General features: G+C 42.0%; 1 long non-coding RNA gene across 5 annotated transcripts; it reads left to right on the top strand.

The window, feature by feature from the left end:
* The first annotated feature begins 8,766 nt into the window (after window positions 1-8,766).
* Window positions 8,767-23,225, top strand: LOC147359264 (uncharacterized). Of its 5 annotated transcripts, none has more exons than XR_015140216.1 (4): window positions 8,767-9,740; window positions 10,782-11,142; window positions 14,850-14,957; window positions 21,681-22,536. It is a non-coding gene; the product is annotated as an uncharacterized LOC147359264 (long non-coding RNA). The 5 variants fall into 5 exon arrangements; XR_015140218.1 differs by lacking the exon at window positions 8,767-9,740 and adding an exon at window positions 14,616-14,744 and having other exon boundaries at window positions 10,119-11,142; window positions 21,681-23,225; XR_015140217.1 differs by lacking the exon at window positions 21,681-22,536 and having other exon boundaries at window positions 8,893-9,329; window positions 14,850-17,620.
* Window positions 23,226-24,262: the final 1,037 nt, after the last annotated feature.

Below are 24,262 nucleotides of genomic sequence, written 5' to 3'. Positions count from 1 at the left end.
GTGGTAGGAGTCTTAGGGCTCTGAATAAAATGTTCTGCAGAACCCACATGAGATTTGATAGCAAACATTTTCTGTCGAGCTATCAAAAATAGACTCTTGCCACTCTTGACTAGCTCTGGATAAAATTCTTTTTTCCTTCTCCTCTGCAATCCTTTACCATTTTCCTGGCATGCTTCATATCTAATTAATATTTTCTGTAGTTCTGACCATTTTAATCCTTCCCCTCCATTATTCTATTCTCACCACTCTCACCAAGATGAAAGGGGAAAAATTTCTCACCAGTCACACCTAGTAACTTGTTGAGTATTGTTCAGTCCAACAAGGGAGGGATTTGAGCATTGTCCTGTCTATTTCCAACATTATCATTGTTGATAATGATGAACTGGATTCTATTTAGAATTTCACAGCATTTGCTCTTATTAGTTGTCTCACCTACAAAATGAGGTTCCCACCCATAGGGTTGTTTGAAGGTTAAATTTTATATTCCTGGTGATACAGTGGGTAAGAATCCACCTGCCAATGCAGGGGACACTGTTCAATGCCTGGTCCAGGAAGATTCCATATGCTGCAGAGCAACTAAGCCTGTGTGCCACAGCTACTGAGCCTGTGCACTAGAGCCCTAGAGCTGAAACTCCTGAAGCCCTGGCACCCTAGAGCCTGTGCTCTACAACAAGCGAAGCCACCACAATGAGAGGCCCATGCACCACAACTGGAGCAGGCCCTGCTCACCGCAACTAGGGAAAGTCCACACGCAATAACAAAAACCCAGCAAAGCCAAAAATAAATACATTTAATTAAGTTTGGCCACCTGATGTGATACTTTCGGCCACCTGATGGGAAGAACTGACTCATTTGAAAAGACCCTGATGCTGGGAAAGATTGAAGGCAAGAGGAGAAGGGGATGACAGAGGATGAGATGGTCGGATGGCATCACTGACTCAATGAACATGAGTCTGAGTAAACTCCAGGAGCTGGTGATGGACAGGGAGGCCTAGCGTGCTGCAGTCCATGGGCTCGCAAAGAGTGGGACATGACTGAGCGACTAAACTGAACTGAATTAATTTCAAAAATCTGATGGTATATGTAAAGGATTTAGCAGCACATCTGCTATACACTAGGCATCTTTCAAATATGTATTATTTTTAATGAACCTTTCATGGAGGCAATATGGTAGAAAGAGCATAAAGTTAGAATTAATTCAGAGATTTGTGTTCCAGTTGTGGATCTGACACTGAGTGCCCATTTGTTTAACTCCAAAAGACCTCCTTCTGCTCTCTACCACGGGAACCAATCCCTGTTCAGTCTTCTCAAATTTATAGAAAGGATCAAATATGCTGGTTGTTTTCAAGTACATTTGAAAACATTTAAAGTCTATACACACAAGTGTGTGTAATTATTTTAGTCATTCTTGCCATTGCTGTATGTAATAACAATGAGTTCATTCCCTTCATATTGGAGGGTGTGAGTCATGGTAGAATAATGTAGCAGACTTGGGCTCCAGACAGAATGGAATTCAATTCTAGTTCTACCACTGACATCCTTTGCGACCTTGGGAATGTCATGAACCTCTCAGAACCTTAATTTGAACATATATTAAGTGGGGATAATAAGTAGTAGTAAAAATCGCTCAGTTGTGTCCGACTCTTTGCATCCCCATGGACTGTAGCCCACCAGGCTCCTCTGTCCATGGAATTCTCCAGGCAAGAATACTGGAGTGGGTAGCCATTTCCTTCTCCAGGGGAATCTTCCTGACCCAGGGATTGAACCCGGGTCTCCTGCATTGCAGGCAGATTCTTTTCTGCTGATCCACCTAAAGTCCATAGTAATAGAGATTCCTAGAACAGCTGGGTTAGGGCTAAGGCTCAGACATCCCAGAATTTGAAACTGGGCAACACTGCCTCTGTTTTCTGTGTGTATCCTCTCTTTGCTTGAGACACAGAGAAAACGTGAATCCAGTCTATACCTGGGGGTTAAATATACACAGTTATGATTCTCTGACTGGACTGGTGTGGGTGGAAGTCAGATTCCAGAAAAATAATATTGATCCCCTAGAGAGAAAAATCTTAGTGAGAAAGAGCCACTACAATTGACCACTAAAAACAGAAGGCTTTTCATTTCATCCTAATATGAGATTCAGAGATAATAGGACCTATCTACATACATAATGTTTTTTTTTTAAATCAATAAAATGGCCTACCTATAATATGAAGAAGTAAAAAGGAAAGTAATTTATAATAAAATCCTTTGCACTTCATAAAGTAACAGCTGGGAGGTGATAACACTGGGATATTAAATGACATAAGCAGAAGCGTGTACCTTTTTATAGAATCACACTGCTACAGTCCAGCTGACCCACAAGTCTGTAATATTGGCAACTCACACTTCACAAGTGGTGTTGCCACTGGTGATGTAATTTTCTGAGCTAAACAAATCCTAATGATGTTATGAAAAGACAAAATGTAATGTTCTCTCAGTTTATATAGTTGAATTGTAACTCCTCCTGAATTCTTAGAAAATTCAACGTATATTAAAAGAATGCATTGTGCTGACAAAAATAAGTTAGTTGCTAGGCTTGGAAAATGATAAATCGGCTTTCTTTATCTAATAAATGTCCAGGCGGACATTCAAAAGTTAGATGGGTATGGGACAATTCATTTGGGGCAACAGTGTAACACATATCACAAGATTTCCAATATTTCTGCCCCAACCACCAAGAGCTTCCTTAGTCATTGTAATAACCAAAATGGTTCCATGAATTTAAAAAACACTCTTTATGGGGTGGTACCCTCCCCATAGAAAATTATTGTTCCAATGAGTCAGTACAGTCTGACCAAAATTTAAAACTATAGTTATCAAGTAACTTCATAATCTATCCCTTCCTCTGGGCTTCCGTCTCATCCTAACAATCCCAGACCACTGTCCCTCTTTCTGTCTCTACTTTTATCTTAAATGATCTTCTTAGATTGTGCTCTGATCACATTGAGATCATATTTAGCAAGAATACTGTGCCTTTTCTGTGACTCGTGCATCTTCCATGATCAGTGGGTACCAGGACCCAATTTATCAATACTTCTAGTCCCATTTCACAGAGGAGAAGCCTGAGGAAATGAATGCAGGTAATTCACCCAAGGTCACGCCACAACCTGCTTGTAGGGATTGACTAGACTCTGTATCTTTCAGATCTGACCACTGAACCCCTGTTCCACCCACTTCCCTCATAGACCTTGACTTCATTAGCCCTTTAAGAAGGAGTGGGTAGGGACTTCCCTGGTGGCCCAGTGGTTTACGACTTTGCCTTCCAACATAGGGGTCACAGGGTCAATCCCTGGTTGGGGGCCTAAGATCCCACATGCCTAGGGGCCAAGAGAAATAAAACATAAAACAGAAACAATATTGTAACATATTAAATAAAGACTTTAAGAGAGAATGGGTCAGCAGGTAAAACTGCAGTTGCTGTTTGGCTCTTTGTCAGCTTGGTAAGAAATCAGTGATGGAGGTGGAGACTCCCCAAATGAATTTCCATTCATCCAACTCTTGCCCTCCATCATTTGCATGATTAATTGCACCCTAGCTCTCAGAGAACTTCTGGCTACCACCAAGGCTGCAACTCCAGTGAGTGCAGATCCATCACAGAACCTACTTAAGAGGAGGAGCGGATGATGAACACATCCAAATATGCTGAAGCAGGGTCAAACCGCAGACTCATTCAGCCCAGCGACAAGCAGTGTACCAGGCTTCCCATCTCCCTCCTTTGCAGAGATGTGGCCGGGAGTGTAATAAAAAGTAATGATGTGGAAGAAAGCATGCTGTTGCCTTCCAAGGGTCAAGTCAGTACAATTTGTGCGAGGTCCTGACATTTTTACTCTTTTCCAGTAGAGAAATACTGAGCTGGAAAAAAATGCAGTGCCCAAGGGAAAAAAAAAGACACAAGCCAGGGTCACTTCACACAGTTTAAAATAGATCCCATATGAAGCATCCCAATATATCATGAAGATTGCTTTACAGAGCAGGAAAGGAAGCTTGGGGGGACTGCCATCCAGCACCACCTCCATGAGTGACGATAGACTCACTCTTCTTAATCACTGTGGGCCATTCTTGTGAGCAGTTATACATGAGCTCTCACTTCTGGAAAAGCCGTTTTCTAATGGGGCAGCTGGGTTCTTGCTAATGCTGACAAAGAGACCTATCATTTCATGAAGTGAGTCAAAGGATTTATTCAGTGTTTTCAGAAGGCGAAGGGCACAGTGCCCACTTGGAAACACACATCATACAGCAGGTAAAGAAGATGGCAATTTGTAAAAGAATTTTCAAAACCTCCAAACAACTGATGTATTCCTGAGGGCTCTAAAATGATAAGTGGAAGTTTGCAGCCTCCAAATTGCAATGGTTGTAGCTGTGACCTCCTTGGAGAGAAAAGGGGTCTTTGAAAGGCTTCACTGGAGACTGTATTCTCGTATTATTATCCCCTAGATGGTAACCTAGCTTTTAAGAGCCAATGTGTGCATGCGTGCATACATGCAAAGTCACTTCAGTTGTGTCCAACTCTTGTGACCCTATGGACTGTAGCCCACCAGGATCCTCTATCCATGGGGTTCTCCAGACAAGAATACTGGAGTAGGTTGCTGTACCCTCCTCCAGGCAATCTTCCTGACACAGGGATGGAACCCACGTCTTCATGTGTCCTGCATTGCAGGCAGATTCTTTACTGCAGAGCTACTGGGGAAGCCCTTAATCTTAGTTAACCCACCCTAAAATCCTGTGAAACTATCTAATATGATGCTAATCAGTAAAAATCTCCAGTCTTTTAAATTAAGATGTATGTTTCTATTAGTAAAAGCCCCTTTTTAAAATTTTCAGTAAGGTCTACATGGATGGGAATTTAACTATCTCCATGAAGGCAGCACGTTAGGATCAAGACTTATTAATCTTTTTGCTATTCTTATGCTCTACCTGTAAAAGAAATGGAGCTGGGATTGTTTTCTAATCCCATAGGGAATGTTGCAAGGGTAATGGTCTTAGAATAACACAGTCTTATTTTTAGCAATGAGCATTGTGTTTTTAGGTGAAGATTGATTGCACTCACTCATTCAGCAGATACTTGTTGTGTACCCGTGCTGGGCACTTTGCCAGGTAGTGGGGACAGATCGGGCAGCATGTTTGCCCAGATACCTACAAGCTATTGGGCCATCCTACTAAACCAGACAGAAAAAGAAAATTAGAAAGAATAAGGTCAGACTGTTTTAGAGACATTGAAAATAATCACAATCAGCAGGATCTAGTGATTAATGAGGCAATTCCACAGAAAGATGGGAAACATAAAATGGTAGCACCACAGGTACATCAAGATGCATTTTTGAACAATTACGGCAATTAAAGCACCTGAAATAAAACTTTAAGGATATAGAAGGAGAGCATGAGAAAATATCTTGATGCTTTTCTAGTCTTCACTCCTCCTCCACCGCCTCCCCCAACACCCCTCCCCGCCCCCAACCCAGCCATCTGATTCTTGTTCCAATAATTATCCATTTACTAGCCTCCTGACAGCAAATCTGATGAACACATTCAATCAATTCTTTCCATTCTGGTCAGTCACACTGAACACATGCAGTATGACCACCCTTGGGAAAGAACGATCCACCAAGGTCAAACGAGCCTGAAAGATCTGTGGCCCGCAGAGCCATTCTCAGATCCTGATCCTTTTGACTTCTTAATCATAAAGATAGAGAGGGACCATCTGCAGTACTTTCCAAGGTCATCCTCCTTGCTGGGCTTGGGAATTGATGTCAATCACCATGAAACTGTGCCAACTCAGACTCCTCAGAAGGGCTCTCAGATTCTGAACCTCCTGCACTACGTGGGACCCCAAAGCATTTTTATAAGTATTATTGACATCCTATTCCCTCTCTTTAGGGAAGGGTTGGGGAATACAGCTTGAGCGACTTCTCTGGTGGCTCAGATGGTAAAGGTGTCTGCCTACAATGCGGGAGATCCCTGGGTTGGGAAGATCCCCTGGAGAAGGAAATGACAACCCACTCCAATATTCTTGCCTGGAAAATCCCATGGACAGAGGAGCCTGGCAGGCTACAGTCCATGGGGTTGCAAAGAGTCGGACATGGCTGAGCGATTTCACTTTCTTTCACTTTCAACCAAATCCAGGACCTGTCACTTAATAGCCTTCTGGTCTCAAGCAGATTACTTCACTAGCTGAGCCTTGCTCTCCTCATCTATGCTGCTGCTGCTGCTGCTGCATTGCTTCAGTTGTGTCCGACTCTGTGCAACCCCATAGATGGCAGCCCACCAGGCTCCCCCGTCCCTGGGATTCTCCAGGCAAGAACACTGGAGTGGGTTGCCATTTCCTTCTCCAATGCATGAAAGTGAAAAGTGAAAGTGAAGTCGCTCAGTTGTGTCCGACTCTAGCGACCCCATGGACTGCAGCCAACCAGGCTCCTCTGTCCATGGGATTTTCTAGGCAAAAGTACTGGAGTGGGGTGCCATTGCCTTCTCTACTCCTCATCTATAAAGCCGAGCAAACTCAGCTACACTCAACAGGTCACTGTGAAGATTAAATATGGCAATACTTGGGAGGATACTTTCACAGACCTTGGTATCTAATTTTCCAGACATGCTTAAAGTACCCATCCCTCCATATCCCTCCCACAAAGGAAAACTGGGTCCCTGTAGTCTCTGCAATTTCAGTGTAACGTCTGTGTTGATGTTCTGGGACGCCACCTTCCGCTCATCCACAATGATTGGACCAAAGTAGTCACCTGACCCCAAAGCAGACAATGCATAGGCTAATCAGCAGCCATCGCCCATTGGCGCAATTCAAAAACAAGCATACAAATTAGTGAGTCGGGCTGATCAAATTCTTCTCTCTGGATTTTTAGATTTAGAAAAAGAGGAGGATGAAATAACTAACAATGAAGGAGAAGGTTTAAAAAAAAGAGAGCAAGAGGGCTGTTTTGGTGGTATGACATGCTAAAATCATGGATAGGCATATTTTATGAACAAGCAGAAAATTTTAAATGGAGACTAAGAAAAACATCTATAGAAAGAGGAAAACAAAGCAGACCTGCAGAAAAAGAGAATGAACAACGGATACAACTTTCTCTCAGTTCCTGAGCTTCCTGTTCTGATTCCATTTCCAGTCTATGGGAATCCTTAGAACAGCTTCCTTTTTTATTGAGATAACTTGGGTGGAACAAATGAGGTCTGATTAGGCACTCACTACGTGTTACTTCCCTTGTCTTATTTACTTGTCTGGTTGTCTCATCACTTATTCATGCATCCTTCCCTGGCGACTCAGGCAGTAAAGAATCCACAGTATAAGAGACCTGGGTTCAATCCCTGGGTTGGGAAGATCCCCTGGAAAAGAGAATAGCTACTCACTCCAGTATTCTTGCCTGGAGAATTCCATGGACAGAGGAGCCTGGCGGGCCTACAGTTCATAGGGTCGCAAAGAGTCGGACACAACTGAGTGACTAACGCTTTTATTAAATTATGTATTAAATAATTCTTGACCACCTACTATGTTCCAGGTATATCGTGTCTTCCATATTTATTCTGAGGGTTTAACTTGTAACTTTCCCCAATGCTATTTTTGCATTTATCTGGGCATAGGAGAGAAAGACAAGACACATACTAGTGACTGTCATGGTGGGGGAGATATTTAGAGAATTATGGAAGTGTATTAGATTGTCCCTGAGGGGCAGGAGGTGGGCCACCCTCTCTAATTCTGAGCAGCTGAGCCCAGCGAGCTTCCACATCAACCCCAGAGCCCAGAGTTAACTACCAGGATAAGGTCTAAAACCAGTCTTTCTTCTATGTCTCTCCCAACATGCCCAGCCTCGGAGAGGAACCTTTACAACATCTTCCTCTCACCCTGTCCTCCATGGCTCATAAAACGTCTCTTTTCTCCTGCTCAGTCCTCAGACTTCCTCATATACCATCATCTGTCACAGGGATGTTGACAGCTCAGAATAAACCTGCTTTAATTCTCTGGATTAGTTTCCTCTGGGTTTAAAAAAGAAAGGGGAAAAAAATGGGAGAAAATCTTCTCAGTCTCTCTTAAAGAGAGGTAAAGACCCAGAGGCGCAAAGAGACAGTGTCAGAGATCCTGGGGACACTGGCTGGCCTTAAGAGGTCTACCAGCTCAGGTTCACATTCGTGTCCACATGTTAGACAGATGGCTCTCCTCTCGAATGGTGATCAGTTTCACACTCTGCATTGCTGCTGCTACTGCTAAGTCGCTTCAGTTGTGTCCGACTCTGTGCGACCCCATAGACGGCAGCCCACCAGGCTCCCCTGTCCCTGGGGTTCTCCAGGCAAGAACACTGGAGTGGGTTGCCATTTCCTTCTCCACTCTGCATTAGCCATGCATTAGAAGAACTGTCGCTGACAGCAGGATAGATGCCGTGGTCAGCCCCTGCAGAGGCCTGGGGCTCACGCACCTCGGTCAGGCGCTCCAACCTGGTTCTTCAAAGACGCCGCTGGGAGTGGGTGGCCTGTTCTCAGTGTCTCCCCGGCCTGACAGATCCAGCCTGTGTAGCCACAGTAAGGCTGCACAAGCTGCCAGAACTTCAGACCTTTTCACTTTGGCCTGAAATGGATTATTAACAGGCTGGCTGAGTCTGTCATTGCCAAGTAACTAGAAACCTGACTTGGCAACAGGGGCCTCTTTGATTAATACCAAACAGGCAGTCAGTGAATCGTTTGATTAAATAGAGCTAATTTGGTGGATAGGTGAAAATCTCTCAAAGATAGGATGGGACAATAAAAGGAGAGCTTGGTGGGGAGAGAGAGGGAAATATGCTTTCAGGATTTTATCGATAGAGCATTTCAGCTTTCCTGAATTCAGGCCATAAAAAGCACCCTCAGGAGATCCCTTCAGGCAAAACACAAGGCCCTTCCTAAGGGGGAAAGAGTGAAGTTAATGGCCTGAACTACCACCCTCCAGCCTGCTTTAAAAGGTCAAATTGTGGCTTCAGCAAGCAAGCCCGGGCTGGCTTCCAATCACGCTGCTGAAAGAACGACATTCTGCTTTTTCAAGACAAAAGAAGAGGATGAAGAAGGGAATGTTGTCTGAGGGGAATTTAACTCCTGGCAGGCCACGAAGTGTTAAATCCCCTGCTGGATTCTCTGCCTTGTATTTGTTTAATGCGTCTTGCTGATGAGGCCATAAGGAGCACAAGGAGAAACAGCAGGCAGCTCCCTGCTCGTGCTGAGGTGGAGCGAGCCTTTCCACCACGAGATGGCAGCACAAGCCTGCATTTGAAGCAAGGGCTGTACCTGAGGGCCGCAAGCTGCAGCCCCCACCGCCGCCCCAAGAGGTTTTTATTCCCCTTGAATTTTAACCAATTGCATTACCAATTGCATTACATCTTTTGTCTCCAGAAGGACAGAAATAGGTTTCATTCCTTTCCCTCTAAATGATTTTAAGTTTCCTTTTGTTCAAGCTCTGCTCAAAAGAGAGAGCCCTATTTCAAGGGTTGACCTGCTTGAGACTTCTAGTAAGTGGGCCAAATGATTATACCCCAAAGACAAACATGTTCTCTGAAAGGCACTCTCCGTGTTGTCAGGAGCAATGCTAGTGCTGTGCTAACCCGCCGACAGGACACCAGGGAGCCGTCATCTTCCCCCAGGGAGGTTTTAGCCTTCTCTCCAAACCCAATTGTTTGTTTATGGAACAAGAATCACCTGCTGTTACCTTCCTCTCAGGACTAGTTGGCATATTTTAAAAGGTGATGAATTTTCCCTTTGGCTTCAAGTTTCTATGACTAGATTTTCCATTGCCTTTTTTTTTTCCCCCCAAGTAATAGCATCACTTAAAGAAGATACATAGCCTCAAATGTGTGTTAGCTTTTTGTTCAATAAATAAGCAATATTACTGTTTTCATGGTCTCCTTCCATACTGATTCCCTGTGGCTTGTAACAGCAGCCCCCCAAACACAGAAGAATCCTCAGACATAGCTCCCTCTAACTTCCAGAACTTGGTGTGTGCAGCTGCACTCTGCTGAAAGCACTCCTGCCCCCTCTTCACTTGGCTAATGTCACTACCTTCTCTAGCTCTCAATCTAAGTGTCACTTTCTTTGCTGGGTATGTCAGTTGTCAAGGCCAAGTCCAGATGAGATAGCTTGCGTATGACTCTTGTAACAGCCTGAACTTTCATCGTTTCAGTCCTTCTAACATTAGGAATAACCTTAGGTTGATGAAGCAGTGGTCTATCTCCCTTCCCTCATCGAAGAATAAAAGCTCAACAGAGGCATTTCCACCTGGCTTAGCTTACCCGACAGCCCAGTAGTTGTTGAATTAAAGAAAAAAAACTGTAGAATTAAAAGCATACTAAAATTTGTGAACTTACTTTTATAATTTGAAGAAATATTTTACTTTGGTAACCTATCTGCAGCGCTTCTGCTTATTCTCTTACCTCCTAATGTTTTTTATTCTTCTGTGTAATTTTCAGTACACACGCAATGTCATGCAAAGCCTAATTTGCCTCTAATTACAAGCTCTAGAAGAATCTGCTGTGACCTTAGCCTGCTGCAGTGAATTAAGATCACTTGTGTTCTGCTGCTTGTTTTGAAAGATCCAGTCTCCTTTCCCCCTGAAGTCTGCCTAGCCATGGCGTCAGCTGACCTTGCTGGTTTGAAACTTCAGGCAGAGTTGTCAGGCTATTTGAAAAGCAGTAGACTTTTAAAATTCATAATAATAAGGGACCAGCTCCCAATTTTGAGAATGTAAGAAGTCTCAGCATATGTATTTGTTTCCTCCGTTTTGCCAGCGTGGAGGGATCTACCATTTGCCTTCCTGAGATGACTGGCTTGAAGAACTGCAAGGAATGCTTGTATCTACATGAAGCTCGGAGCACTGGGCTCCAGGCCCTGCAGGAGCCGTGTGGTGGATTGCCTCGACCTGGATCCTGAGGATGTGGAAGCTTTGCTGGAAACTCACCAAGGGCTTTGGTGCGTCTGAAAGGATACATGGGAGACAAGGAGGTGAATGGGGCTGTGAGAATGAAGGATACAGATACTGTCTACAAGATTCAGTTTGGCAGAGAGCGTGATGATGTGGAATGGAGGCGTCTTGGTTGTGTTTCGGGCTTCAATTCATGGTGTTCGTGAGCTTCACGCTTCAGCTGTCTGGTGAGTGACTGATGAACCAAAGGCTGGTTTTTTTCATTGTTTGTTGTTTTCTTATTGGAACTTTGAGCTACTTGCTGGTCTGAGTAGTGAATACCCCCTTGTCTGAAAGAATACGGCATGGTGCTACCCACAGTCCTCTACTGGGTTTGAATTGCCTCGAAATTTCAAAAGTAGTGGGGTTGTCATGGCACCCCCAGGAATAGGAGACCGGTCTCCTTGTTTTTGGATGCAAATTCGTCTTGAGAGAGCATGGAGCCAGGAAGAAACAAGATCATTGTGCTATTTCTTGTGTATTACAAGGTGTTGTGGTTTTCAGTTTAAAAATAGGGAGAATTCTGAGGCATTTGAGAATCAGTGTGGTGTGATGGGAATGGTTGAATCATGAAACAGAGGCCTAGGTGTGAATATTTCTCTGCTAACTTTGTGAGTCCTTGGGCAAAGCATTTACGATTTCATTTTCCTTATGGGTAGAACAGATAATTATGTCTAGTTTAGAAGATAATAGTAGGATTTTAAAAATGATGTATATCCATGCTGCAAATGGAAGAACCTTGGAAATACCATGTTCAGTTCAAGAAGTTGGTGAACAAAAAGGACACGTTTTGCTTGTTTTTGCTGACATGATATGTCCAGAGCCAGCAAATCACAGAGACAGAAGGTAAACTAGAGGTTGCCGGGGGCTGAGATGTTGGGGAGAATGGAAAGTGACTGCTAAAGGGTATGAGGTTTCTTTTTAAGGTAACGAAATTGTTCTAAAACTAGATAGTGTGGAAAGTTGTACAGTTCTGTGAATATACTAAAAATCACTGAATGGTATACTTTTAAAAGGTGAATGCTATGGTATGTGAATTATATTTTAATAAAACTGTTGTTTCAAAAACTCTCTGCCACATTAGGAAAAAACAACGTAAGTCAAGTATTTTGTATGTGGCACATAGTAGGTGTTCATAAATGTCTAGTTCCTTTTTTTTCATTTTTTCTATTAAGGGATAATTAACAGATTACATTCTAGTAGTTTCAGGTGTGCAACATAACGATTCAATGTTTATATTATGAACTGATCACCGCAAGTCTAGTTAATATCCATCATCTTATAGTTACAATTTTTTTTCTTGTGATAATTCGGTACTCTTTCAGCAAGTTTCAAATATGCAGTATAGTATTATTAACCATGCTGTGCATTACCTCGCCATGACTTATTTATTTTATAAGTGTGTACCTCTGAAAGTGTGTATCTTTCGACCCATTTCACCCACCCTTGCCCTGACAACCACCAATCTGTTCTTTGTATCTATGAACTTGTTGTTTCCTTTGTTTTCTTTCTCATGGGTTTTTGTTTGTGTGTGTGCGTGTTTGGATTCCACATATAAGTGAGATGATACGGTATTTGTCATCTCTGTCTGCCTTCTTTCACTTAGCATAATGCCCCCAGGGTCCATTCATATTTTCAAAAATGGCAAGGTTTCACCTTTTTATGGCTGATTATCATTTCATTGTCTAGGCAGATACATTAAATAGATCGATAGCACCTTTTCTTTATCCATTCACTGAACTTTTACATTGTTTCCATATATTGGCTATTGTCAATTGTGCTGCAATGAACACAGCGACGCACATGTGCTCTCAAATTAGAGGGTTTTTTTCTTCAGGTAAATCTTAGAAGTGGAATTGATGGATCATACGGTAGTTTTGTTTTTCATTTTTTTTTTTAGGAACCTACGTACTGTTTTCCATAGCGGCTGACCAATTTACATTCCCATTAATGGTATATGAGAATTCCCTTTTCTCCATATCCTCACCAACACTTGTTATTTGTTGTCTCTTTGATAAATAGCTGTTATAACAGATGTGAGATGGTGTCTCATTATGGTTTTGATTTGCATTTCCTGGATTACTAGTGATGTTGAGCATCTCTATGTCTTCTTTAGAAACATGTCTACTTGGCTCTTTTTAAATCAAATTGTTGTTCTTTTTTTAATTGAGTTGTGTGAGTGCTTATATATTTTCAATGTAGCAGATATATGATTTGCAAAATTTTCTCCCATCTATTAGGCTATCTTTTCATTTTGCTGATGGCTTTCTGTGTTGTGCAGAAGCTTTTTAATATAGTCCCACTTGTTTATTTTTGGTTTCAGCTTCAAAAAATCACCTCCAAGACCTATATCAAGAACCTATGTTTTCTTCTAGGGATTTTATGGTTTCAGGTCTTTAATCCATTTTGAGTTAATATTTGTGTATGGCATAAGATAGTAATCCAGTTTCATGCTTTTCTTGTGGCTATTCAGTTTTCCCAACACCGTTTATTGAAAAGACAGCCCTTTCTCCAGTGTGTATCCTTGGCTCCTTTATCATGAATTAACTGCCCATATATGTGTGTGCTTATTTCTAGGCCCTCTATTCTGTCCCAATTATCTATGTTTCTGTTTTATGCCAATGCTATCCTGTTTTTATTACCATAGCTTTGGAGCATAGCTTGAAATAAGAAGGCTTAATGCCTCCAGCTTTGTTCTTCTTTCTCAAGATAGCTTTGGCTATTTGGAGTCTTTTTTGATGATTCCGTATACATTTTAGGATTGTTTGTTCTATTTCTGTGAAAAACACCATTGGTATTTTTGATAGGAATTGCATTGAATTAGTAGATTGCTTTGGATAGTATGACATTTTAATCATATTAATTCTTCTAATATGAACGCAGAATATCTTTCCATTTACTTACATTTTCTTCAATTTCTTACATTAATGTCTTTTGCACATTTAGTATATGGGTCTTTTATTACCTCCTTGGTTAAATTTCTTCCTAGGTATTTTATTCTTTGTGATATAACTGTAGATTACACTCAATCAAAGGAAGATGTTTTCTTAGTTTCCCTTTCTGATGGTTCATTATTACTGTGTAGAAGTGCAGACAACTTAATATATTAATTTTTTTTTTATTCTGCAACTTTACTGAATTCATGTATTAGTTTTAATGGTTTTTTGATGGATTTTCAGGGTATTCTGTAAGATCTTATCATATGTGAATAATGACATTTTTACTTTTTCTTTCTGAGTCCTTTTGTTTCTTTTTATTGCCTAATTGTTCTGGCTAGAACTTCCAATACCAAAGTGGCAACAATAAAGGGGCAAGAGTGAGCATCATTATCTTGTTCCTAAGAGGAAAAATTTGCAGGTTTTTTACTGTTAAGTATGATGTTAGCTGTGCAATTGCAATATATGACTTTTATTATGTTGAGGTATATTCCCACTATGCCCACTTTTTGCATGTTTTTAATCATAAGTGGATGGTGAAGAACTTACTTTTTCAAAAAACCTAACTATGGATCCATTCTGCTTTTTTCAACAGCTCTCACTTGACTTTCAATGTATTGTTTTAACTGAGTGGGGGGATTATAATTAGAAAACAGAATTGTGAAAATCTCTGAGTAACTCATGGGAATGTGTCACAATATCATCTGCATTATATTTTTCTATAGGGTAAAAAATGTCTGAATAACATAGCTCACAGGATCAAGTAAATTTCCTGCTCAGCAGTTGATGGATTCTAAAATCTTGCCCTAGCTTTACCTCCACCATTATTGCCCAGTTGGTACTTTTTCTATCAGGTAACTCTCATTTTTCCAGACACATACCAGTCTCCTCTCACTTTTGTGACTTGTTCTGACCACTCCATTTTGGATGACTTCCCTGCTGTCTCTCTATTCCTGCAGTTCCCACTTGGCCTCACAAATGTGCTCTGGTCCTGTCTCTGCCAAGAAGCTTCTCCTCAATATTGAAGCCCACAGTGATCCCTCATCTCTGAAACCCTACACCTGAAGGTCTGTATCCAGAGACTGTGACTTCTGAAATCAAAATCTCAGCTAGATTAAAATGGATTATGCTTGGATCCCAGAAAAGCCTGCATGCTAACTGGAAGTATAAACTATTCATTCTGCAGTTATTTCCTGCCATAAGCATATTCTCCCCAACCAAAACAATAAGCTACACATAGAAAGCTTGTGTTATATGTTTTTGATATCCAGAAAGCATGTTATTTGAGTCTTGGCATAAAGTAAGCACTCCGTATGTTGATTTGTATGGAGCAAGCCACTCTTTTCAATCTGTACATTGACTGATTCATATGAAAAAAAAAATCTATCATTGTTCAGCCTATTCCAAATCTTGGCAGTCTTATCACAAGAACAGAGTTAGACCTAAGAATCTGAGGGGTCCCAGGCCTCTTCCTGGTCCCAGGAGGGCTTTGGGCTAGTACTTTAACAGGAATTCAGTGTCTCCCAGAGGGCAACACTCAAAGCATCTTAAAAGCAAGGGATGGAATAGCAGTGGATTGCATGGAGACAGACCAGAGGACACCTGAGATGCCTTTCCCCATCACTGCCCCACCTCCCAGATACAGATGTGTGAGAGTCTGCAGCATCCTTTCTGATTTAGGCAGTGACCGAATAACCCTGCCTGTTAGTGGGATGGTCACTCCATTCTACTCCATTTTCTGAGCACTCAATCAGAGGAAGAGTAAAGTATTCTGGCCATGTTTCTAGAGAGCTCACAAATTAAAAACCTTAAGGTTTTCTGGAGTTCCCAAAGCAAAACCAGAAAAGCTGAAAGATGACTGGTATGATTAATACATTTATCAGCACTAGGACATTGTTATTTTATTGCTGGTATCAGAGTGACATCATTTTTCATAAAGACACCATAATTGTCTTTGAATGTCATAAAAGGTGAAATTCATTCTCATGGAAATTGAAGAGAACATTGCAAAGGCTTCCGTCAAAGGGGAACTAAATGATTTAGATGATAAAATATACTGGCTTTAAATTTCTGTCTGTAAACCAGGAGTGAAACCACAGAGAATTAGGCTTGAGATGAAGATTGTAATAACCTGGAATTAGTTTGGGCATCCCTCTAATCTCGTTTTTCATGGACTACAGCTATTCATTGGGAAATCTGTTTTCTTTCACTGGCCAATATTTCAGCTGTCTACTTTCCAAATGAAAATACTAGAAGGGGGAAGAGATGAAGATACTAACTTAAATATATCTTATTGGAGATGGCAGAAGCAACTTACTTCTCACTAAAGCACACAAAACTCAAGATATAAAGCAACTTATATGCATAAGACCTTAGCTCAAAATAGTTATCTTCTTGTCTGCTAAGTGGTCAGAATTTCTTAAGGACAAATCCTAGAACCATCACATACAAATTCGTTTTTTAACAGGCTGAGATGATGAAAGCTGGACAAATATTTAGGAATTCCTTGCTATTATGTTATATGTCAAACTTCCTTCCTTTTCCACCCCCACCTCAATATGAACCCACTGGAAATTCCTTCTGCTGCCAAGAGCCTTAGAAAACCTTTACATTATTAATTTTTCCATGGATTTGTCGTGTTTTGGAAGCCTCACAAGAAGCTGAGTGCAGAGTTTGAGGGCAATAAAACAGTCAGAACAAATGGCAAGCCTTTCAGTTTGGCACTGCAGAATGGAGCATGCATCTGTGCATTCCTCTCTGTGCGGCTGGAAGGCTGGAAACGTCTCAAATTTGGCCCTTGGTTTATGTTACTCAGGCAAATGGTCTTTCAGTTATTCTATGGGGGGAAGCCCTTTAGAAGAAAGGCAACATTCAAGGGGAAGGATGGAGGAAGGGACAGTTAGGGAGTTTGGGATCGACATGTACACACTGCTATATTTAAAATGGATAACCAACAAGGACCTGCTGTATAGCTCAGAGAACTCTGCTCAATGTTATGTGACAGCCTGGATAGGAGGAGAGTTTGGGGGAGAATGGATACCTGTATATGTGTGGCTGAGTCCCTTCACTGCTCCCCTGAAACCAGCACAACATTGTTAACCAACTGTATTCTAATACAAAACAGCTTTTGAAAAGATTTAAAGAAAATAAAGGCAACATTATAGGCCAGTGATTCTCAATTTCCAAGTGCATAGACATCTTGCTAAATGCATTTTCTGATTCATTAGGTCTGTGTGTAGAGCCTAAGACTCTGCATTCCTAGCAAACTGCCAGATGATGCTCATGATGCAGGTTCATGGATCACCCTTTGAAATGAAAGGGGTTAGCAAAACATAGGGTTGACTCACCCTATGGGCTGCCCTGGTGGCTCAATGGTAAAAAACCCACCTGCCAATGTAAGAGACATAGGTTCAATCCCTGTGTTGGGAAGATTCCCTGGAGAAGGAAATGGCAACCCACTCCAGTATTCTTGCCTGAGAAATCTCATGGACAGAGGAGCCTGGCGGGCTACAGTCCATGGGGTTGCAAAAAGGAGTCGGATACAATTTAGCGACTAAACAAATCGCCCTATACCAGGCTTGGTTTCCAGCAATTTAATCAGTGCTTACGTTTGACTTAAAATAAATTTGAAATTAGTCCAACTCACAATGTTTGTGAAAATAAAATCCATTTGATTTCCATTTGAGGCCAGTATTTACTTGGACATAAAATAGGTTATCAACGAACGCAGGGAATGAGCTGGGTGTAAAACAAAGAATTCCTTGGTCTTTTACTTAAGCATTTTTCTTTTGTGTGTGTGTGTGTGTGTGATTCTTTGCGACCCCATGGACTGTAGCCCACCAGGCTTCTCTGTCCGTGGAATTTTCCAGGCAAGAATACTGGAGTGGGTTGCCATTTCCTTCTCCAACTTAAGCATTTTTCATTCTCACTTTGCAACTGTATATTTTGCTTCCTTGTTAAAAGTAGCTAATGCCAATTTTATCTTGCCTTTTTATTAACAAGCTTATCTTCACCAAGTACAAATCAGTCCCAGAAATGTCACTGCAGCTCATGTGCATCAGGCACAAGGATTAGATAGGGGAGAGCTTGGCATGGCCTGTTTTCTTTTGCTCACCCGAAAGGAATCTCATGCTCAGTTCCAAGCCAGATGTCATTTGGGGTGATATTATATAGAAATTCCAGTAATTAAACTCACTAAACTATGACCAGCTGGTATTAACCCTCTTGTTAGGTCACAGATTGATTCCTTCTCTTTTGTTTGAAAATATATCTAAGAGCTCCTCTGTGTTCTGAATTAGTTATAAGTTCTTAGAAAAATGACCTCCAAAGGCATGAGTTTGGCATGCCGTAGTGATCAGAGAGGGATTTGTGTGTGTGTGTGTGTGTGTGTCTGCTGTCCGTGGGTGAACGCACATACCAGGCTAAATGTGTTAAGGCAAAACTTGTAAAGCCTGAATTTCAGATGTTGGTGCAGAAATGTTAGCATCAGAACCTAAAGAGAGCATCTTTCTTGGGGGCTGGACAGGGGGGCACATAAGAAAGTAGGTTACCAAAAGACATGGGAAAGGCCAGAAAAGGTCAGAACAAATCCAAAATCCATTAAAAACTGGCATTGGAGACCATTTTGCCTTATATCCCAGACAACACTTAAAAAGTGAAGGTATTTATTAAGCACTGTGTCATATGCATACTAGTCATTCAAGTATAGTAACGCCAAAAGCAGCGTAGACCGAAACGCTCACTCAGCTAATATGTACAGATGGCTGCCTTCCAGTAGGCAGATAGCCGCTGCCATCAGGGGACCTCTGGATAAGGGTATTGTTTAAGGCCTCAACAATGTCTTCTCCTGATCTCAGCAACTGGAGCTCAAGGAAGGTGTGAGTTTAGGACAGCTGTGTCACATGTCTGTGTAAGGTTTGGAGCACACGTTACTGTGCCATACATGTCTGAATTCAAGAGTGAAGTAGGACTTGAACTCCATAAAATGTGCAGAGTAGAAGTAAAGAAGTAGCAAAACTGATAAGAAGTATTTGCCCATTGGGATAGTTTTATCTATTAAGAAAAGACAAAAATAAAAATGCTTATGACAAAACATATACATAACAATATAAATAACGTAATGTGTGTGTGTCGTGTGCCCAGTTGTGTTCAACTCTTTGCAACCACAGGGACTGGAGCCCACCAGGCTCCTCTGTCTATGGGATTTTCCAGGCAAGAATACTGGAGTGGGTTGCCATTTCTTTTTCCAGGGGATCTTCCCAACCCAAGGATTGAACTCATGTCTCCTGCATCTCCTGAATTGACAGGCAGATGCTTTACCAGTGTGCCACCTGGGAAGCCCATAAATAATGTTTTATAGATATATATAATATATACAACATAAATTATGTATAGATATAACTAAACACTGTGCTGTTGACTAGAAAACAAGTGTGCTCTCAGAAAGGATAAGCAAGTAAAATGATGGCAGGAAATACATCTTTCTCACTCTTCTAGCCCCGACATCCAGCACAGGGGCTGGTACATAACAGGTTTACAAGATTGTCTGAATAATTAACATATAGATCTTCATTTATTCATTGAGTTAGGTCAGAGGTGAGATGCTCCATGGGTATTTCTAGACTCACTCCCCTAATTCCTCCCCCACCCCCACTTGGGAGCTTCTAGCCTATCTGTCTACTGTTTTATCAGACACTGCTTTCCATTCTCCAGTACTCTTGCCTAGAAAATCCCATGGATGGAAGAGCCTGGTGGGCTACAGTCCATGGGGTCGCAAAGAGTCAGTCGCGACTAAGCAACTTCACTTTCACTTTTCACTTTCACGCAGTGGAGAAGGAAATGGCAACCCACTCCAGTGTTCTTGCCTGGAGAATCCCAGGGACGGCAGAGTATGGTGGGCTGCCGTCTATGGGGTCGCACAGAGTCGGACACGACTGAAGCGACTTAGCAGCAGCAGCAGCAGCTTTCCATTCATCAGTGGCAGCTTCAAATACTCTACAACCACACTGGAAGTTCCTGAAAGCCAAGAATGATTTCTGATGCTTCCTCAGTGATCCCTTTAAACCACAAGAGCCAAATGCTGATGGGATGGTTGCAGTGACCGAATAATCTGCTATCTTTTGGTTTAAGATCATTTGATTCACTCTACAGTGCAAACTGGGGCTTCCCCAGTGGCTCAGCAGTAAAGAATCTGCCTGCAATGCAGGAAACTCAGGAGATACAGGTTAGATCCCTGGGTCAGGAATATCCCTTGGAGGAGGAATTGGCAACCCACCCCAGTATTCTTACCTAGAAAATCTCTTGGACAGAGGAGGCTGGAGAGCTATAGACAATGGGGTCACAAAGAGTCAGACACAACTGAGCTACTGAACACACACACAGGGAAATTGTGTTGAAAAATAGAGACTGCAGAAAGAAAATAATTCTGGACAAAGTACCTTAAGATTGGCAAGGGTGTCGACCATCATTCTCAAACATGATTGATAGAATAGCTTCATCTCTTTGGTGTGCAGTCTTACTACACCTGTTACAAATTTAATGCACTTTTTTAAATATTTCCGGAATTTTTTCAACAGTTATGCCCAGCATTGCTTATGGTAGCAAAAATCCTGAAAGTAAACTGTGCATTAGAGTAACAATGATTCAATAATTTCTGGTATGTTCATCTGGTAAAAGATGAAGCAATCAAGAAAAGGAAGGAAACAAGCTCCAAGACACCCTGTTAAACAGAAATCAGAGTGCAGAGCAGTAGACATCCTTGGTGGTTCCAAAGGAATGTATGTAGTACATAACTAATTATACATGCACGGAATATGTTTTAAAAGATGCACAATAAACTGGAAAGAATAATTGCCTCTTGTATGGGAAACTTGGAGTGAAAAAGAGAGCCTTAAATACCCTGTGGACTTTTTTGTATTGTTTATATAGTTTTGTTTTTACTATGTATCCACATTGATCTTTAAGATCAATTTTATAAAACTACTGCTTAGGAAACTAGAACCGCTTGAGGGTATTTCAATACCATGGTTGCTGCTGCTGCTGCTGCTGCTGCTAAATCGCTTCAGTCGTGTCTGACTCTGTGCGACCCCATAGACAGCAGCCCACCAGGCTCCCCCGTCCCTGGGATTCTCCAGGCAAGAACACTGGAGTGGGTTGCCATTTCCTTCTCCAATGTATGAAAGTGAAACGTGAAAGTGAAGTCGCTCAGTCGTGTCCGACTCCTCGCGACCCCATGGACTGCAGCCCACCAGGCTCCTCCATCCATGCGATTCTCCAGGCAAGAGTGCTGGAGTGGGGTGCCATCGCTTTCTCCATCGATACCACGGTATCAGTGCCAAATTGGGCTACAAACACTCCGGAGCACTTCAGTCAGCATTTCCGAGCATTCTGCCTCACGATGGCAGTCTGGTTCTTCCATTTTCCTTTCTCTAGCAAAAATTTAATTTGGTTTCCTCTGAGTGTTCTCTGGCTTCACCTGCAACTTCGGAGTCCACAGTGAATTGAATTATTAAGGAGCTCCTTTCCCAGAAAGAAGACCTTGGTTTTATTATATTTAACTCACCCCATCTTTTCCTCATCTAACTTTCTTTCTCTTTTAAATTCTCACAACACAATCTGGCTTCCCCCACCACGGCATGTACAGTGGAGTTTTCCCCTTAACAGCTTGATGGGTGGTCAGATTCTAGAATCTTGCCTTAGCTGAAGAATATTATTTAGACACCCGTCTTCGATGTATGTGCCTTATTTTCTTATTATTGTAAGTGGTGTTTTTATTTTATTCCCTTATGCAGATGACACCACCCTTATGGCAGGAAGTGAAGAGGAACTAAAAAGCCTCTTGATGAAAGTGGAGAGTGAAAGAGTTGGCTTAAAGCTCAACATTCAGAAAACGAAGATCATGGCATCCGGTCCCACCACTTCATGGGAAATAGATGGGGAAACAGTGGAAACAGTGTCAGACTTAATTTTTCTGAGCTCCAAAATCACTGCAGATGGTGACTGCAGCCATGAAATTAAAAGACGCTTACTCCTTGGAAGGAAAGTTAAGACCAACCTAGATAGCATATTCAAAAGCAGAGACATTACTTTGCCAACAAAGGTTCGTCTAGTCAAGGCTATGGTTTTTCCTGTGGTCATGTATGGATGTGAGAGTTGGACTGTGAAGAAGGCTGAGTGCTGAAGAATTGATGCTTTTGACCTGTGGTGTTGGAGAAGACTCTTGAGAGTCCCTTGGACTGCAAGGAGATCCAACCAGTCCATTCTGAAGGAGATCAGCCCTGGGATTTCTTTGGAAGGAATGATGCTAAAGCTGAAACTCCAGTACTTTGGCCACCTCATGTGAAGAGTTGACTCATTAGAAAAGACTCTGATGCTGGGAGGGATTGGGGGCAGAAGGAGAAGGGGACGACAGAGGATGAGATGGCTGGATGGCATCACCAACTCGATGGACATGAGTCTGGGTGAACTCTGGGAGTTGGTGATGGACAGGGAGGCCTGGCGTGCTGCGATTCATGGGGTCGCAAAGAGTCGGACACGACTGAGCGACTGATCTGATCTGATCTGAACCCCAATTTCTCTGGTTCTACATATTCTTCTTTACCCGCAATGGCATTTTTTTCCTCAATAAAAAATTTTCTTCCAACGACATACTGTGGGAAGATCCATAGAGTTGGACTTCCCAGGTGGCATTAGTGATAAAGAACCTGCCTGCCAGTGCAGGAGATACAAGAGACCTGGGTTTGATCCTGGGTTGGGAAGATCCCCTGAGTAGGTACACCAGCCCACTCCAGTATTCTTGCCTGGAGAATCCCATGGACAGAGGAGCCTAGTGGGGCTACAGTCCACAGGGTTGCGAAGAGTCAGACACAACTGAAGAGACAGCACGCACGCATCCATAGGGCCACTGTGGCTTCTCTAGGTTAAGTGAGGGTGGCGATGCTGACCCACATGCATGCCTTTTCTTCCTGCTGCTCTCATACCCCTGACTCTCCACTCTCCTCACCCCAACCCTACATGCAATTTTGAAATATCCTCCAGGGTGCCTGAGGGTGCACAGTCAAGTTTGAAAACCTCTGTCTAGAACAAGAAAAGGCAGCTGTAAGGGAAATTTAAGTCACTATTGTCAGAAAGAAGGCAGTTACTCTGGTGAGATAGGAGACATGTAGCTCCAGGACCCATGTCTTCTGGCCTGAGCTACAGAGAATGCCTCAAAGCATTTTGTGCACCAGCCTCTAGCACAAACACAACACAAACCTTTAAAGGGCAGCTGAACAGATTTCTGCTTTCCAAAAATCTGTATTTTTTTTTTAAGAGAAAATAAAAGGATTTTAATTTTTTATGACTCCAAGAAAATATGTTATCAAAAAAAAATTAGACCTTTAAAGCCTGTTTTTCTGATTTTAAAAACACATTTTAAAAAAATGGTGTACTAGAAAACTTTGGTGGTTGTTTTTTTTCTAGAAGGCTGTTACTTTCAACCAGCTCTCCCTCTCTAATCCCAGGCAGGGTTCTCTCCCTTCAGCGGACAGCCAATTTCTGAGGCAAAAGATTCAGCAGAGAGCTCCAGAGCCTTAGGAGCTTCCCAGGTGGCGCTAGTGGCAAAGAACCCACCTGCCAGTGTGGGTGGACGTAAGAGACGCGGGTTCAATCCCTGGGGCAGGAAGATCCCCTGGAGGAGGGCATGGCCACCCACTCCAGGATTCTTGCCTGGAGAATCTCCATGGACAGAGGGCGATAGTCCATAGGGTCGCAAAGAGTCGGACACAACTGAGAGACTTAAGAACAGCACAGAAATGAATGCTATTCATGATAAGTCCTTCTGTCTGCTATGATGTGATTTTTTTAAATTATCTTTCATGTACCTTCATTACTTTGATGTTTTTAAATACTTAAAACACAGTATTAGATATGAAGTAATGGTCAAGTTACTTAATTTCAGTGAATTTGTTTCTTCTCATAAAATTAGAATAATAACCCCATTCATTGCTTCTTCTCTTCCTATCTCTTTATTTTGAGAAGGAAACATTGTTGTTGTTGTTTTTTAAATAAATAGGACAACTAGCTATGTGACCTTGAAAAGACCATCTTTCTCACCATATTTCCATCAGGATTGTACTAGATCTGGGAAGTTCTTTTCAGCTGTGACGCCAAGGCATGATATTTTGTTACCTTTTTTAGCTTCGAAAAATACAAATGTATTATTTTACTGTGCTGGAGATTAGCTGTGGAAGGCTGGTCTCGCTGGGCTAACTTCAAGGTGATGGCAGACCTGTGCTGCTCCTTGGAGCTCTAGGGGAGAATTTGTTACTTGCTTTTTCCATTTTCTAAAGGCTACCTCCTTCCTTGCTTTTGTGTTACTACGACTTCAAAACCA

This window comes from Bos grunniens, chromosome 14 (assembly GCF_055505025.1).
Source record: "Bos grunniens cultivar Pamir isolate PY7600 chromosome 14, Bosgru_T2T1.0, whole genome shotgun sequence".
NCBI classification, from domain to species: Eukaryota; Metazoa; Chordata; class Mammalia; order Artiodactyla; family Bovidae; genus Bos; species Bos grunniens.
The sequence above is the reverse complement of the archived record's forward strand: the minus strand, read 5'-3'. Positions and strand labels throughout refer to the sequence as shown.